At 42.0% G+C, this 17751-nt stretch overlaps 1 pseudogene; it reads left to right on the forward strand.

The window, feature by feature from the left end:
* The first annotated feature begins 4051 nt into the window (after positions 1–4051).
* Positions 4052–4169, forward strand: LOC124709415 (annotated as a pseudogene).
* The last annotated feature ends 13582 nt before the right edge of the window (positions 4170–17751 follow it).

Genomic DNA, 17751 nt, shown 5'->3' on the forward strand with positions numbered 1-17751 from the left:
CGATGTACTTGAAAAGAGGACGGACAAGTGTAGTGTAGACAGTCTCTTTAGTAGATCTGTTGCATCCAATAAAACGCAGTTACCGGTGGCCTTCCCCAGAATATTTTCTAAGTGTTGTTTCCAAGTTAAGTTGTTAGTAATAATAATTCCGAGGTATTTAGTTGAATTTACGGCCTTAAGATTTGCCTGATTTACCGTGTAAGTTTAACGGATTCCTTTTAGCACTCAAGTGGATGACATCACACTTTTCGTTAATTAGAGTCAATTGCTGATCTCCGCGCCATACAGGTATCTTTTCTATATCGTTTTGCAATTTCTTTTGCTGTTCTGGTGACTTTATTGGAGGATAAACGACAGCTTCTTCGTCAAAAAACGCAAGACGGCTGCTCACATTGTCTCCTAAATCGTTTATCTAGATAAGGAAAAACAGCGGGCCTATAACACTACCTTGGGGAACGACAGAAGTCACTTCTGTTTTACTCGATGACTTTTCGTCAATTACTACGAACTGTCACCTCCCTGACAGGGAATCACGAATCGAGACATATAACTAGGCGCTATTCCGTAAGCACTCAATCTGAGTATAAGGCACTTGTAAGGTACAGAGTCAAAAGCCTTCTGGAAATCTAGAAATACCGATCAATTTGAAATAACTTGCTAGTAGCACTTAGCACTTCCTATGAGTAAAGAGCTACATGTATTTCACAAAAACGATGTTTTCCAAATCCGTAGATCGTTCTCTTCAGGGTAATTCATAATGTTCGAACACAATATACGTTCCAAAATCTTGCTGCATATCGACGTTAGTGACGTGGGCCTGTAATTTAGTAGATAAGTCGTACAACCTTTCTTGACTATTTGTGTGACCTTTGCAACTTTCCAGTCTTTGGGTATTGATCTTTCGCCGAGCGAGGAGTTGTACATGTATGTTAAGTAGGAAGCTGTTGCATCAGCACAGTCTGAAAGGAACCTAATTGGTATACAGTCTGGACCGGAAGACTTGTCTTTGCTAAATGATTTTCTTCACCACTCCGAGGTTATGTACTTCTACGTTATTGCCTCAAGCAGCTGCCCGTTGTAGGAATATAGCTGTATCATCTTAAGCAAGACGTGTGCACTGTTGATCGTCTCATTTCCAAATCTCTCGTCGCTGTAAGCATTGATTTTGTCGGACTCCTTGCAAACGCCTTTCGTACCATGTCTAAGTAGGCGTCCGAAACAAATGGGCGAGTAGCCCCCTTTTTATGAAGAACACGAGCTGTTTCTCTAAATGACGCATGATATGCCCGAATATTTGGCCGCGAAGAGGAGGGTGGGGGTTGCCTTCCACATCGTGTTCGAAAATTTCGTTGCACTTGGGTATAGGAACGTCGTCTGTATGAACGAGACCGTACATTCAGCTTTCTCCCGTGGCTTCCACATTTTATCTGGTTCTCAAGTTCAGTTTTTTGCCCAAATTTGCGTCACCTGGAAGATTGAAAGCTTTGTGAGTTGTCTTATCACGTACTGAAAACCATTTGTTAATATCCAGTAGCTGGCCGCAGTGCCCGAGCGGTTCTAGGATCTACAGTCTGGAGCCGCGCGACCGCTAAGGTCGCAGGTTTGAATCCTGCCTCGGGCATGGACGTGTGTTATGTCCTTAGGTTAGTTAGGTTTAAGTAGTTCTAGGGGACTGATGACCTCAGAAGTTAAGTCCCATAGTGCTCAGAACCATTTGAATTTTTTTAATATCTAATATAGTATTAGAGACAATAAAGACTCAACTTATAAAGGTAATTTATAGACTCCATATGTTATTAGTTGTGCTATAGAAATACTGATCAACCCTGTGCATATAATTCTCCATTCAAAATCGCTAACTATTAATTTTACCCCTATAACGTAGGCAGTGCAATACTGGGCCCCTTATAGTGCGCGCTCCGTAGCGCATGCTGTGTGGATTAACCGTTTCCGGTGAAAACATGCGGCATTTTTAACAGTTTATTTCAAGAAACAACTGAGAAACGTTGCGAGTACCTCCAGAGCGCGCGCCGTGTTTCCCGCAGGGGCGAAAGTCGTGCGGCGCGAGGCGCGAACGGGCGGCTGAGCTGGTTGCGCAATAAATGCAAAAGCCCGGGTTTAGCGCGGCGACGGCTCAGCCGTCGGCCGCCGGCAGTTTTTAAGCCGGCCAGCTCGCGTCTGGGGAAGATTTCAGCGCGCGGGGGCGGCGCGCTGGCCGGGCTCTTCCTTGCGTATGCAGCGGACCGCGCAGGCCGGCGAAAATTCGCTGACGTACGGCGCAGACGTGCGGCCGTGTCCATCCGCTCCCCCCACCACACTGCTGTTTCATCCCGCGTAATCGTCTTTCGCAGAATTAGGCGTTACGTGCAGCGACAGAGGGGACACCGGCGTAGACTGCGAATTACTTATTTTCCCTAAGGAAAATTTGCAGAAATTTATTTACTGAAAACAGAGTTACTGCCGGAGCATTATTGTGTAGAAAGTCAGTTAAATCTGAGGGTGGTCGTAATATTTCAGTATTCAGTATCGCCTCGAAGAAATCGTGTAACTACGAAACATGGCAGTGTTGTCAGTTCTTCCCTAAATCTTCACCCTTGAATGCGGAAAAATTTTTCATAGCGATGGATTACATACGAGAGACTGACGTTGTAGAAGTTTACATTTTGACTGTTAGGAGGATCACCTTGTCATCAGTTGCGAAATTATAAACATTAAAGGGAGAAGGGGGGGGCGGGGAAGTAAAGAGAATGAACTAATGATATCAGCAGCGTTGGGACTTAGGGCGGAATCAATTGCGACGAGTGAAAACGTGTGCCGGATCTCCTGCTTACAAGACATCAGCGTTAGCCACTGGGCCACCTGGGCAGAGCATTTATCGCAAAGCCGCACGGGGTAGCCGTCGGTCTAGGGCGCCTTATCGCAGCCCCCGTGGCTTCCCCCGTCGGAGGTTTGAGTCCTCCCTCGGGCATGGGTGTGTGTGTTGTCCCTAGCGTAAGACTAGATTAAGCAGTGCGTAAGCTTAGGGACCGATGGCCTCAGCAGTTTGGTCCCATAACACCTTACCACAAATCTCCAACTTTATCGCATATGCGTGGGCTATCTCCGCACGCTCCAGGCCAACTCACATTCTCAACTTGCGCCACCTGTCCGCAGTCCCTGTCCATATCCTCCATGCTCATTAATTTTAGATCCCCACTGGAGATCGAACACGTGCCTCTGCACAGAAGGTTGAGGATTCATCGCCCCATCAAGGCAAATCAGTACTTGAATGCATTGCGTCTGTTGTTTTGGACATGTCCAAAAGAACAGAACCATTCATTCACACAATATTTCGGAAATGCCTGCAAAGCAATAGTTTCTTCATTTGAGGCAAGAGGAAAAAGTCACTGGGTTTCATTTCAGGGAAATACCGGGATGAGGCAAAATTTGGTAGCCCAAAGAAGCAACTGAGGTCCTGTCATAGAACAAAAACCCCCTTGATAGATCAAATGGTTCAAATGGCTCTGAGCACTATGGGACTTAACATCTGAGATCATCAGTCCCCTAGATATTAGAACTATTTAAACCTAACTAACCTAAGGACATCATACACATCCATGCCCGAGGCAGGATTCGAACCTGCGACCGTAGCGGTCGCGTGGTTCCAGACTAAAGCGCCTAGAACCGCTCGGCCACATCGGCCGACTTGGATAGATCCCTCGCATACCTTAGATATGAGAGTTCAGTAGTATGTTCCTGTGATGGTTTACCCCTTACGAACACAAGTTATTAGGATACTACGATACCAGTTCGGAAAGAAAATAAACCCTCAGCATCTCCTTGCTTGACCTATCCTTCTTCGGCGGTGGTGATCCACATGTTTCGACTGCTTGCTTTGCTCCTTTGTGTCATACATCTAGCACAAAAGTTTATTGGAACTGACTGGGACGATGCTTAGTGGAACACGTCCGCTGAGTATCCGGTAGTAGTGCTACCAATGTCAACAGTTGGAAGAACTGAAGTACAAACAAATGGGGAGTGAGCTGATTTACTCATAGTATGTGAGAGAGATGCCAACAGCCTTGCCGCAGTGATAACACCGGTTCCCGTCAGATCACCGAAGTTAAGCACTGTCGGGCTGGGCTAGCACTTGGATGGGTGACCACCCGTTCTGTCGAGCGCTGTTGGCAGGCGGGGTCCACTCAGCCCTTGTGAGGCAAACGGAGGAGCTACTTGACTGAGAAGTAGCGGCTCCGGTCACGAAAACTAACAACGGCCAGGAGAGTGGTGTGCTGACTACATGTCCCTCCGTATCCGCATCCAGTGATGCCCCTGGGCTGAGAGGACGACACGGCGTCCAGTCGGTACCGTTGGGCCTTCCAAGGCCTGTTCGGACGGAGTTTAGTCTGAGAGAGAGAGAGAGTCAGTAACACCTGATTCAGCACATAGACAACAGTGCAGAGCAGACACAACACTCTTCTGTAACAAGGTCACTTCGTCCGCACCTCGTGGTAGCCGAGAGCACATGCAGTCCCCTCAGCCATCTCGCTGTGGAGAGAACATCTCTTTGAACTGCATTCTTTCCAGCCCAGCAGTGATTGACTAAAGGTGAGGGCCAGGACGCTCTTCCTTGAATCCCATCTGTGACCTTCTCAAATCGGGGGCAGGACGCCGGTGCCGCCGCTCCTGAGAAATACAGGTACTACCCTACCGGATTTGCACTTGGACTGGCTCTGGGGCTGTCTGTGTTGGGTCTTCCACCTACACACCAACAGGACAACTGACAACAGGGGCATGCAGATCTGTAGGGCTAAACCTAGCTGCAACCTCATGAGAGCATTGAGGCTCTGAGAGATGTCCACATCTGCGCTGATTTATAGCAACTCATTAGCCCTTGGAACCCCCTACAACCGTGCCGCGGCACTGCCCATTGATAATGTCAGAACCTGCACCTGCAGATTCCTCGCTGGGTGCTTAAGTGCTAGCTTGTGCTTCCATGTAACATAGACTCAGCATAGCCGCTGGTAGGCAGCACTAGGAAGAGGAATGCGAAATTGTAAAAATCTCGGAAATAAATGCCTGTTAATAGGATGGTGCCACATTAGTGCCTCAGCGCCCCAGAGGAGTCCACCACCTCACCTACACTCGCCTGTTCTACATTCACGTAGCAAGCTGCACCTGATGGGCTCCTAGAATGCTTTCATGGTGATTGGTGGCTGGACTGCCCTGACACAGCTGCAGCATTTTCGATGCTGCGTCTGTTCAGCGGGCTTTTTGAATAAGTCTAAACTTACGCGGAATCCTACGGTCGATGACCTCTGTCATGTTCAAAACATTCTGCAGGATGTTGAAAATGGAATACTTTTCCAGTTTCGCCTTGGTTGTCATACATCTTTCTTCGAGCACCAGGACTTAAAATCCTCTTTTGATTCCCTGTTCTTCATCTACATCTAAATAGATACACAGTAAACCAACGAACGGTGCTTGGCGGAGAGTACCCTGTACCACAACTACCCATTTCCTTTCCTGTTCCAAGCAAGGGAAAACCGACAGTCAATATGCCTCCTATGGGTTCCAATTTCTTGTATCTTATCTTCGCGGTGTTTACGCGTAATGTATGTGGGTGGCATTAGGCTCGCACTACAGTCAGCTTCAAATGCGGGTTCTCCAAATTTTCTCAGTAGTGTTCCTCGAAAAGAACGTCATCTTTCCTCCATGGATTCACCTTTTGAGTCCCCGAAGTGATTCCATAACACTTACGCGTTGTTCGAACTTACGCTAAAAGATATAACACCGCTTCTCAATTGCATCAATGTCTTCCTTTAATCTGATCTGGTATGGATCGCAAGCGCTCTAGCAGTACTCAAGAGCAGGTCGCTCTATGGTCCTGTGTGTGTTGTCCTTTACAGATGAACCACACTTTCTTAAAATTCTCCCAATGAACCGAAGTCGACGACTCGCCTTCCCTACCTCAATCCTCACACGCTCGTTTCGTTTCACATCACTTTGCAACGTTGCGCCCAGATATTTAAACGACGTGACTGTGTCAAGCAGGAAACTACTTGTGCTGTACCCGAACATTACAGGTTTATGTTTCCAAATCATCCACATTAATTTAAATTTCTCTACGTTCTTCATATCAACTAGAAAGTTTGTCTAAGTCATCTTGCAGCATCCTACAGACGCTTATCTTCGACACCTTCCTGTAAACCACTGCATCATCAGCAAACAATCGTAGATTGCAGCTCACCCTCTCCGCCAGATTATTTATGTAAGTAGATAATAACAGCGGTCTACCACAATTGCCTGGGGCACTCCTGCTGATACCCTTGTCTCTGATGAAGACTCGCCGTAGAGAACAACATACTGGATTCTACTAGGTAAGAAGTCTTCGAGCCACTCACATATCTGGGAACCTATTCCGTGTATTAGCGCCTTCGTTAATAGTCTACAGTGGGGTACCGTGCTTTTCAGAAATCTAGAAATATGAAATCTGCCTGTTGCCTTTCATCCATAGTTCACAGTATATCAAACGAGACAGCGGCAAGTTGAGTTTCACAGGAGCGATGCTTTAGACAGTGAGATTTTCTGCCAGCTTCGTACCTCGCAATTCAGTCTTATTTGTCCACACGCTGGAACCATCTGTTCCACTTAACCAATGCAGAACATAACGATGCATTGCTGATTTTTGCCGTGTATATCGACAAGAAAGTTTCATCTTTAGAATGTACAAGGCTAGCCAGCGTAGTAGTTTTTATTAACTGAACAACAGCGTGTTTAGTGCAGAAACTGTTATAGTGTGAATTAACTTTACCCCAATCATTCACCTAAGAGAGTCCTATCCTGTCAACATTATTGACCCCGAGAATACCACCAGTGAAAGGAAACGAAAACATTGAAAGTAATGAGCTTCTTTAAAACATTACTTCAGTATAATACATTTCATGTTGTTTGTGTGCACTGAAAACTCTACTCATATTTGCAAATTGCGAAGCAGTGTCTTGTAAAATTACCTCTTCTTCACTAAATGAAACATTGCAAACCTTCCAAAAATGATTTTCGATAACAGAAGACAAGTATTTGAGAACATAAGCATTTCTAAAATCATTAATACTAACCATTACGTTGAGTGACGCAAAGCTATTCAATAAGCGAACTGTTTTGCGAACAATTAACTTTTACGTGTATGTGTTGAGCACCAATTATTCTACTGGTTTTCCAATTGACTTTCATTCGTGGTATAAACTGTATTTTTACCTCTGTGCTCGAGCCAGTGCCTTTGGTTGCGTTCTCGCCTGATTACAATTCAGTGATAAGTTCGTTTTTATAAACAATTAATAAATAATTTTTGCTCCCACAAAGAGCTAGTGACCATTCTTAAGTAACTATCTATCTAAAATTTTTACAGATTCAGCTCATTTATTCCAAATTTCACCTACTACTTATTATTTTCAGCTTTTTTGTCAAAATTTCCTTCGATCATTATCGTGAGATAGTAGTCGCGTGGTAACGATTCGGCTATAAATGTATGTGCACTCTTCCGGATTTTAATTATTCTTCGGAACAATAGGGAATATTAGACCTCAGTTAAAAATCCTCATTAGTCTGAAGTGGAAGTCCGTTATATGATCTTCACTTAACAAGCACATCCAGGAATTGGACTTTGCCGGCCGGGGTGGCCGAGCGGTTCTAGGCGCTACAGTCTGCAACCGCGCGACCGCTACGGTCACAGGTTCGAATCCTGCCTCGGGCATGGCTGTGTGTGATGTCCTTAGGTTAGTTAGGTTTAAGTAGTTCTAAGTTATAGGGAACTGATGACCTTAGAAGTTAAGTCCCATAGTGCTCAGAGCCATTTGAACCAGGAATGGGAGTTGATGATTTTCTTCTGTCTCCATCGTAAATTTGACGTTCTGCTGCAGCTAATTCAGGCTTCGTAGAAAGTCATGTGGGTGGTGTCGTTAGTGTAGACAGATTATAAACGCATCATCTAGACATATAAAAGCATGAGGGAGGGCTTGTAGACTCGACTCCAACCGTTCCTCTTCAGTAGCTCCATGAACATATTGGTCACATGCAGCCCATAGCTACTTCATAATAGTTTCCGCCGCTTAGAAAATAGGTTGACGCCAGCAGGAATTCAAAGTTTCGTTAGCGCTGGCCTAAGCTTTTCTCCTATGAGGCTTAGATTGTCTCTTAGAAGTATCTTTGTAAAGAGAGATATCACGTCGAAACTCACCGTGAGGTCTACTTGGCCTAGTCTGAAGTTCTGGAGCTGCTCGATGAAATGAGCCGAATTTCGTATGTGGTGCTGCTATTTTCCCAAAAAGGGGCTGAGGATGGCTGTCGGGAATTTCGCTAATCCATACGGCGGCACGCAGTGTTGCTAACAATTCGACGAAGATACATGCCAAGCTTGTGGACTCTAGGTTCGCCGTGAAGTCTACGTGGTGCAGCTGTGCGTATATAGTTCTTGAACTTGACAGTCTCTGGCGCCACTCTCACTCTAGCACACAAAGCCGCCGCTACTAATATTGGTACGCCCTGTATACAGATCTTGAGTTGAAAGTCTCTGCAGATTATGACAGGAATTTCGCTGACATTAGCATCAGCGATCCAAAAATTCTGATATCATCGCATTTGGCCACGCGCATCAAGGCCCAGACATTACCGTTCCAGAAATTCTGACATCATCACGTCATTGTCCCCCTCGGAGCGCCCCTACACCCGCAGCGCCCGCCCCGCCACCCCAACGCCCTGCTTATTGATGTCATCATATTGTCTGCTGATCGAGTCCAACGTCAGGCGAGTAATTTTTTTGTAATTTGCTTGTGTGTGCTCTTTCATTCGCTCTCCACCATGAAGTGCCGCCACGAGTAGCAACAGTAGCAGAAGCAGTCAGCTACGAAGGAGAAGACTATCGGTAAGTATTTGATTTTTGTTATAACAGTATGGTTATTATTAGCAAGAAACCAAAGCTAACATTATACTAAGAACTTTATAAAGGTAGCTGCTTACAGCCATCAGATAGTTGAAATAAGGCAACTTGAGCTTTCAGCTGTACATGTCCAACTTTATTTCTCAACCATTTTCCCTTCTTATAAGCATCATCACTGGAGGAAAAGCTGTACAATGAAAAATGTCAAGGCCGTTTTAATTTTTCACTGTACAACTTTTCCTCCAGTGATGACGCTTGTAATAAGTGAAACCAGTTGACAAATAAAGTGGCACATGTACAGCTGCAAGCTCAAGATGCTTTACTTCTAACGCTATTCTGCTTCCTTTCACAATTACATGTGTATTTCACAGCTAAACTGATAAAGTTATGATGTTCTATGTTATACTTAGGTTTTACTGTTATTGTTTCAGCCCAGATCTGGACCAGGATACCCAGGCATTCTCACCTGTACCAAAGCAGCAACAGTCACTGTCCACAGGACGTCTTCTGGACCTGACGCCATTCGACTATGACGAAGCACAAGCCACATTCGGAACTTGAATCTCAGCTAAATGCTAGAAGAACACTGCTGTGCAACAGTATGTACAATTTGATTACAAGTAGAACAAAATGTGTGAAAGAACCTCTAGCACCCCACATTTTTTTTATATGATAATTCACATGCCTACACAGCTACACACAACTATGACAAATCCTCCATTAATTTATTCCACACACACATACACACACACACACACACACACACACACACACACACACACACACACGCACGCACACATACACATCATGAGCCAAACAAGTAGTGTGAAATCGCCAAGGTCCTGATACTGTCCACGCGGATGAAGCATTTGTCATCATGGCATGACAGACCTACTTTCAGTTGCAGTGCAGCATGCAACTCATGACCACACTGCTAAGAACTACTTGGTGTACCATATGTGCAGCTGCATCACCAGAGTGGACACCCCTCGTAGTCTCCAATTGTACGAGCCCGGAAAAATTACCCTATTGTAGAGAAAGTCCTTGTAGTTTTAAAGTCATAGTAAAGAAATATGTAGATTATAGACAATATTGATTTCGATATGTGCCATAACATGGCTAGATTACAGGCTGCTGATCCTATGTGGCACCATGTAAAACAACAGGTTCAGCAGAACCCTCACCGAACAGCTTTGTAACCACTATAGAGTACATAAAGAAATATTGTTTTCTTGGTGAAATCCTCAGACGTATTGTTGGTGTACGTGTATTCCCACTTCTGGTGAGAAGATGCTGATTGTATGACCTTTTTTTCATAATATAAAATAGTTGTATGCCATCAAGAATGCTACAGGTGCTCCGATAATCAGGAGTCTTCTATAGGAGTATATTCCAATATCTTGCATGCCCATTCCACTTCTTTCAGGCAATACAAGTGATTTCACTAGTGCGTGCTGGAAAGATTTCCTGCAGCAACAAGTATTCAAACAAATATCAGTATGATAGTACCATCCAGAAACTAACGCTGTAGGGAGACTCTTTAGGGAATTTAATATACTTATTAGAACACATTGTTTCAACTAACAAAGTATCGGGATGAAAAACACACTATTTGAAGAAACCACGAAGAGGCTACCAGATTCCTCTACCAATCGCGTCCCATATAAGGTACTCTTCATTAAACCCAAGGAGAATGAAAGCTTGCCTCCACTGCTGAAACTACATAAGAATAAAACTTTTTGGGAGACGGAGGTATGCCATGCTATGGTCCTTCTTACAAATGAGACATGTCAGAGAAAGTGTCAGTTCGACAGCAAGGTTTCTTATAGAATTTTGTGTGGGATATAAAGCGCTAATATATAATCATTCAGAACCACCTCTCATTACAAAGAAAAATAAAAAATTGCAGGTCTTGTATACTGGTCTATTTGTCATAGAATACCTCTTCTGGTGGATATTTACTGTTTTATCTTGGGTCTAACAAAATAAGAGTCATATCATCAACAGGATCTAAAAAAATATTTCCAGTGGTTACTTATTTCGAACTATCAGCTTATATTTAGGGTTGTGATCTAACATGAGGAGCCAATATGATAACCAGAAATAATTCTTTCAATTCAAGTGAAGCCGTGACTGAAATTATGATTCATAAAATTTCACATGCTTGTCTAACCTAGGGAAGTATACTTTGTAAATACAACGTTAATTTTAGTCTTTAGGAAACATTTTTCATGAACTGTAGAACAGCAATAAAATTACTGACGTGTTTACATCTATGTGTATTCCAGTGTACTGTAGCTACAAGAATTTAGTAGCTAAAGGCAGGATTTGCAGTTGATGTACAGAATTCGTCTTTTTTTAATAATTGGTAGCATTTTAGTGTGTAAGTTCTTTCTTATGATGTTCATATCCATAAAAATTAAAGACCAAAAGTAATGCCCATAAGAAACAGATCTATCAATTACTGATCAATCAGAAACCTAAGTATAAGCAAGCAAATGTCTGGATTTTGAATGCCGTCATTTATGCACAGTGACTAGATTTAGGTTGCATCTGGTTACGTTTCAAGTCTGTGATACTGCTCTTTAAACTGATTTGAGATTGATAATGAGATGGCATAATTGCTGAATATGTTACCACAAGACTCGCTGGGAATAAGCACTATTACACTGTTAATCCCTGAGGCCAAAAGTGTGTTCCTTTTATGGAACCACCACATGAGGCTGTGAAATGAATGTAATTCCACGAAGAAAAGATGCTGTTTTCTAGTTTAACTTTGCATTATAATAGTTGGTGCATAAGTCTGTAGCGTTTTTGTTTTGCGTGTTGGTGTTCCGGTTACTTTGGGTTTAATCATCGATTTTCATGTCTAATTGCAGTTCACTGTTTCAGTTTGTGTTTATATATTGTTATTATCTCATTTGGAGATACTGAGTGGAGCTGTGAGGGCTAGAAAATGCAGTGCCAGGTGGACAAAGTGGAACATTTCCAACCTATTCTTCTGTTAGAATTCAATAGGGGGGTTACAGCAGGGGAGGCAGTCACAAACATTTACGCCATGGCTGAGGATAATAACACTGGATGGAACACGGCAAGAAAACGATTTTCTCGTTTAAAGGAGGATCGTTTTGACATTAAAGAATACTTTCGGGATTTGATGAAGACAGTTTAAACGCATCCATTGCAGTGAATGCGAGAACTGCCAAATGTGATGAACTGTGATCATTTCACCGCAGTAAGGCATTTACAAGCCATGAGGCAGAATCAAAAATCGGATGTATGGGTACCACATGCTCTAACTAAAATTACAAAAATTAGCGGTTGTCAATATGTGCATCTTTTCTTGTTCGTCATCAATTGGCTCGTGCAGAACACCGACCATTCCTATCCTTCATCGTTGCCGGTGACAAGTAATCGTGCCTTTATGTTACCATAAGGAAGAGAAAGGAATGGTTCAAGTTTTAAAAAGGCGGCAACTCCCCATTCAAATATCTGCGCGCAACCACAAATGATAATGTTATGCATCTGATTGGAACAGTGACGGTGTGGTGTATTACGAATTGCTTCCCTGTGGTGTAACTGCCATGTAGAGATCACAGCTGACACTTATTGTCAACAAGTGAAGCGTCTTGCACACACAATCCAAGAACAACGACCAGCAAGACCGCGTAAAGTGATGCTACAACACGATAACGCCTGCCCGCATTCTGCTAGATGACTGACGAAAAACACTGTACAAGAGTTGGGTTAGGACGTCATTCCGCTCCCACCTTGTTCACTTGATCTCACGGACTCAAATTTTCATCTTTTCCGCTCTCTATCGAACATTTTCCGCTCTCTGTCAAACAACCTTCCAGGAACTTCCTTTCCGAGTGAAAATGCGCTCCGAAAATGACTCGATAAGATCTTCGCCTCAAAACTTTGAAGATATATGGGGAGGGCGGCACAACGAACAGCTTCTATTGTTACGGTCACCTTAAACACTACCAGTTCGCATTAATGTCTTGTAAAGTCACCCGCGGAAGTTATCGCTTTGCCTTGTTTCTTCTTGATAGCAGCAGCTTCGGAATCTTCTGGGGCCTTAATGAAAGAAAACTGTTAAAAAATGAATATTAAAAAATTGTAATTACTGAGATAACATTGATTCAATACCAAATGTAGTATAATCATGTTAGGTTTATCTTCACATAAAGCTTAAGAAAGAGAAAGACAAACAATTAAAAAATTACAGTCTTTTATTTATCGCGGTTTTGGTACACTGCAGGTGGCAAGTCATTCCGCACCCCCCTTATTCACTTGATTTGGCGAACTCAAATTTCCATCTTTTCCGCTCTCTATCGAACAACCTTCAAGGAACACCCTTTTCCGGATGAAAATGTGCTCCGAACATGACTCGACGAGTTCTATGCCTTAAAGCCACGTAATTTCTACAGTCGCCAAATAGAAAAGTTACCCTAGTGTGAACAATGAAGGAGAATACATTACTGAAGACTAAAGTCTCTGCTATGCAAAAACGCTACGAACTTATGTGTCAGCCTAATAGATAGTTGTACCTTGAGTCTGATGGTTTGGGGGCTGTGGTCTCAAATATTATAGCATTGTGAGGATGCAGTATGGATTATTCCGACATGTGTTTGCAGGCTGATGATACTCATATTTTCAGCGCTGACTGACCAGAATATTTGTGAATTTTAAGTCAGTATAATCTAATGTGCAAAAAGAGAGCCGGCAACAATGCGTGCCAAGTCGCTTACCTTTCATCTGCTGCGCAAGCGCTGTGTAGTTTTCTTATCGCTGTGTGTGGGATTAGTACTGTTGTGGATATGAACACAAATCTTGGTGTGGAGCATTCCGCTCCAGCATTTGCAAATTGTTATGAGGCTACAAACGTAACTCCTACGAAACTATCAGATGTTGCCAGACTGCATAGCTGCTATTCAGCTAGGTGAAATGGGCAACACAGCGGTATGAACGACAGATTGCAAACAAATATGAACGACAAAATGCAAAGCCTCTATGGGTGGCTTGGGGGACATACTGAAAAAATTTAAAAATGCTACTGCCTTGTGTTTAGATTGGTGACGTCCTAACTGCGTCTAACTACGTCAGCTGGTGGACTTGGTGAAAATTTAAAAATATGAGAGTTAATAATAAACATACCTAAACTACTTCCTCCCGTACACGAACGATTTCAAGTTTAGTAACAATAATGGTCTCTGTACATTTACGGCTTCTTAAATAGTGACAGTACACATAGTTTAAAAGTCAGGAAGATAATATTGTGAGACGTTTCTGATATTTGTTGTAAAACTGTTATATGTATAGCTGCCATTTGATGTCCTGTATGGCGTTTTCAATTTACTGGGTCTGAGATTTACACTTGGAGTCCTTTCCTAAACCAGAAACACGGCCACACCCTTGCCTGGTGTGGCTCGAGAGAAATTCCACATGTAAGGAAAATGAATTTGATTTGTGTTCCTGGTTGACAATTTTTGAAAATACGTGTGCTAGATAATACCGTCCACATGGAAAACTTTGTAACTTATGCCAATTAATCCTGCTCTTGATCAATACTAATGATGTTATTCTATGTATGGCTTACTTCTCGTAATCCTGAATGCTTCTCCATTTGAATATAAAAACCATATCCAGTATACCATGTCAAAGACTGATACTTTGTTTCTGATCCTTTCCAGCTATGTAAGCTGGTAATCCCACGTACAACCCAATACTCTGTACAAACATTTTGTAATCAAAACACCAGTCACTAATGTATGAGGTTGAATACCTGCCTGTGGTTCTCCTATGGTGGGGCACAAAGATAACCAAGGGATTTATTCCATTATCATGCCACGCAGCGAAATAAAAAGAATAATCATATATTCCTGATATGGTCAGTCTGGTAGCAATCTGAAATGTGTGGTAACAGAAAAAAACTACTCAAGCCAAGATCGCTAAAAAAAAAGAAAGCGTTTTATTGCATGACCGTTTCCGACAGACCTGTGCTGTCGTCATCGAATCTTAAGATTTTGAATTTTTGCAATATATTATCCCTCAGTATTAGAAGTCGCTTCATAATGCACTTCTATACTCCCCTACCATGAAGATCATTACACACTGATATGTTAAATGTGATAGTGCTATGTACAAACATAAACATAATTATATCGCGCCGATTGCATGTGTTCATTACATGATTGTTGTATTCTTTATGCTGTTACTCATAAATACGTGTCCATATTATGTAGATTTTCATTCAAAAAATTTACTTCTTTTGTTGACGTAACATTGTTCACTTTAATTGTGATCTGTACTGTATTGTACCTGGTTCACTTGTGTTATAATGTGTCAGTAATTACATCCTCTTGTCTAAATCTAGAGCTATCACTTTACCTTATTCCTTCCTAACCAGTCAAAGATCGGTTCAGAAGTATTGTGATATGAACAAACACTATAAACCTAATTATGACCAGTAATGAGTAAAACTGTAGTGGTCTTTTCCCATTGAAGGCTTTGTAGCGTCTCAATCAAAAATTGTTTTAAATCAGATGTTTTGTGATAGAGGATAACAGTGCCTCTGGTCTAGTAGTGTATGTGTTCTACACTAGAGATGCAGCGCGGTTTAATTGAGATCTCTATCACACTTTAACTCATTGACTTTGATCTGACGAAATAATTTTTACTTAATATTCTCTTGCTCTTCAGACATTGTCGTGTAAAGATGCAAATTTTTGTTACGAGCTAATGAGGCGCCATTATTTACTATATTGAGATTAAGACCAATAAATGTTATGTATGATGACAATAACAATAAATACTAATTTGTCATTTCATTTTAAATACCACCACACTAATAAACACAAATGTTACAGCCATAGTCTTTTTCGTGGATTTAAGGATGGGAAGAACGTCAGTTCAATTTGCTGTTTTTCTTTCTAAACAGTTGATAACTATTGCCACTAGGATTTTAGTAAATTTTGTCTCTGGGCGACCAAAGCAATCTGTTTTGTCTTTTTTTCATTTGAAAAAAATAGATTTTTGTATTCCAGTTTATTACGTATTCGGGTAATAGGACCCAATAGAGAAAGATAGCAATACTATACGTCTCATACTCCAGCTGGAACATCTTCCAGTTTCCATAATGTTGCCTTTGGTTGCCTCTTTCTATGACGTAAATAATTTTGCTGTCTGTTATGTGAAATTTGTTCTATTTTCAGTCCAGCGATTGTTTTCTCAGTGATCTCTCTGGTCCCTGCTCCCATCATTACCTCTTTCTCTGTTGTTTCTATAACTTTCGTCAAACTTTCTGCCTGTCATCTAATCCCCGGCACTAATCATATCTGTGTTTATTCTGAATCGTCTACGTTTATTCTGTTTGGCTGATTGCCTAGTACTGATTTTCAATGAAATCCAAGAAATTTGCCACTGAGTTAACAAGACAGTGTATTAATTCCCACTGCAGTGGCAGTGGCAACTTTCTCTTTAGAGATCTCTGTTAGTGTATTAGAGAGCTACCTGTAAACAGATGTACAATCTTACTCAGTTGTTCCTAAAACGATTCTCTCTGGAATACCACCCTGCCCTGTACATGATTGATCTAAAGATTCATTCTGGAGCTTTAACTGCTTAAATGGCCTCCAGTTATTATTTAAAAATATTTATACAAACGTTTCGTAAGAACTAAATAGATCTGCGTTTTGATTATGTCAACGTAATGCTGGTCCTTCTATTAGTTTGATAATAAATTTTATTGTTACTTCATCATCCATGGATACATATATCCACTAAATGTACTGAACGAAAATCGTTTAATAGTAAGAGCTTGCATCAATGGCCATCCTACTATTGCATCTATAGAACCAAACACTATGTTACTTAGCCTACTATTCTTTAAAGATAATTTTGAAATTATTCGTCTTCTAGCTGTAGATACTTTCCCTCGTTGGTAATTCAATCTGTCTTTACATTTACATTCAGCCGCCTCCAGGTTTCTGCTGACGTAAGATGCCTCTTCTGTTGATAAACCTGAGATCAGAATGTGTGTGACGAATCCTTTCGCATAGCAGTGCTTTTATAGTCTGTTCTTTCATTTTATGGTACGTTCTTCGCCTTTTAGATCTTACATTCGAGGCCGTCAAATATGAAATTTGTATCAGAAAATTTGGCTCTTCAGCAGTTTGCCATCTTTATCGGCTACTACTCCTGCTGCTGGATGTTTCTGTCGAGACCTTGTTCGAACGGGTTAGAAATGTGTGAGTGTTGTCCTTTAAAACAGCACAAGGTGGTGACACGTTGGGTACTGCTGTCGAGAAGTGTAGCTGTTCTTAGTTACTCGAGCAGTTTTACTTGGCTGTAGCAATTTTGGTTTCTCAACCAGTTCCTCTTCTAGATTCTGCATCTCCGTCCCCGTGTCTTATTCCCATGTGAAGGGCTGACAAGTTTAATTTCGATATTTGCATGTTCCTGAACTACTGGAAGCAAGTCAAGAAATTACTGGAGTTGTGGCATATGCGTAGCCACAGCTGTGGAGCAGAACGGGCACGTCACTAGCTGTATCAGTTTCTGTTTATACACAGGACTTAGTTTAGTTTTTGTTCTCTTGTGCTTCAAAAGAAGTGAATTGTATCTTTGTTCTTCGCTGTGTTGACTACCGTATACTGACTTTCTCTTAAGTTCCTGTGTATATTTTAGTATACCTGCACTGAATAAGCTGACATTCTAGAGTAGCTTTACGCCGCCATTAGCGCTTGTCGCCTTGTTCAGTTTGGACCTCGTGAGCGTTGTGTACAGTGTTCACAATGTCAATGCAGCAATGGAGCCCAGCGAAGATGTCAGTA

Source organism: Schistocerca piceifrons, chromosome 7 (genome assembly GCF_021461385.2).
Source record: "Schistocerca piceifrons isolate TAMUIC-IGC-003096 chromosome 7, iqSchPice1.1, whole genome shotgun sequence".
NCBI lineage: Eukaryota > Metazoa > Arthropoda > Insecta > Orthoptera > Acrididae > Schistocerca > Schistocerca piceifrons.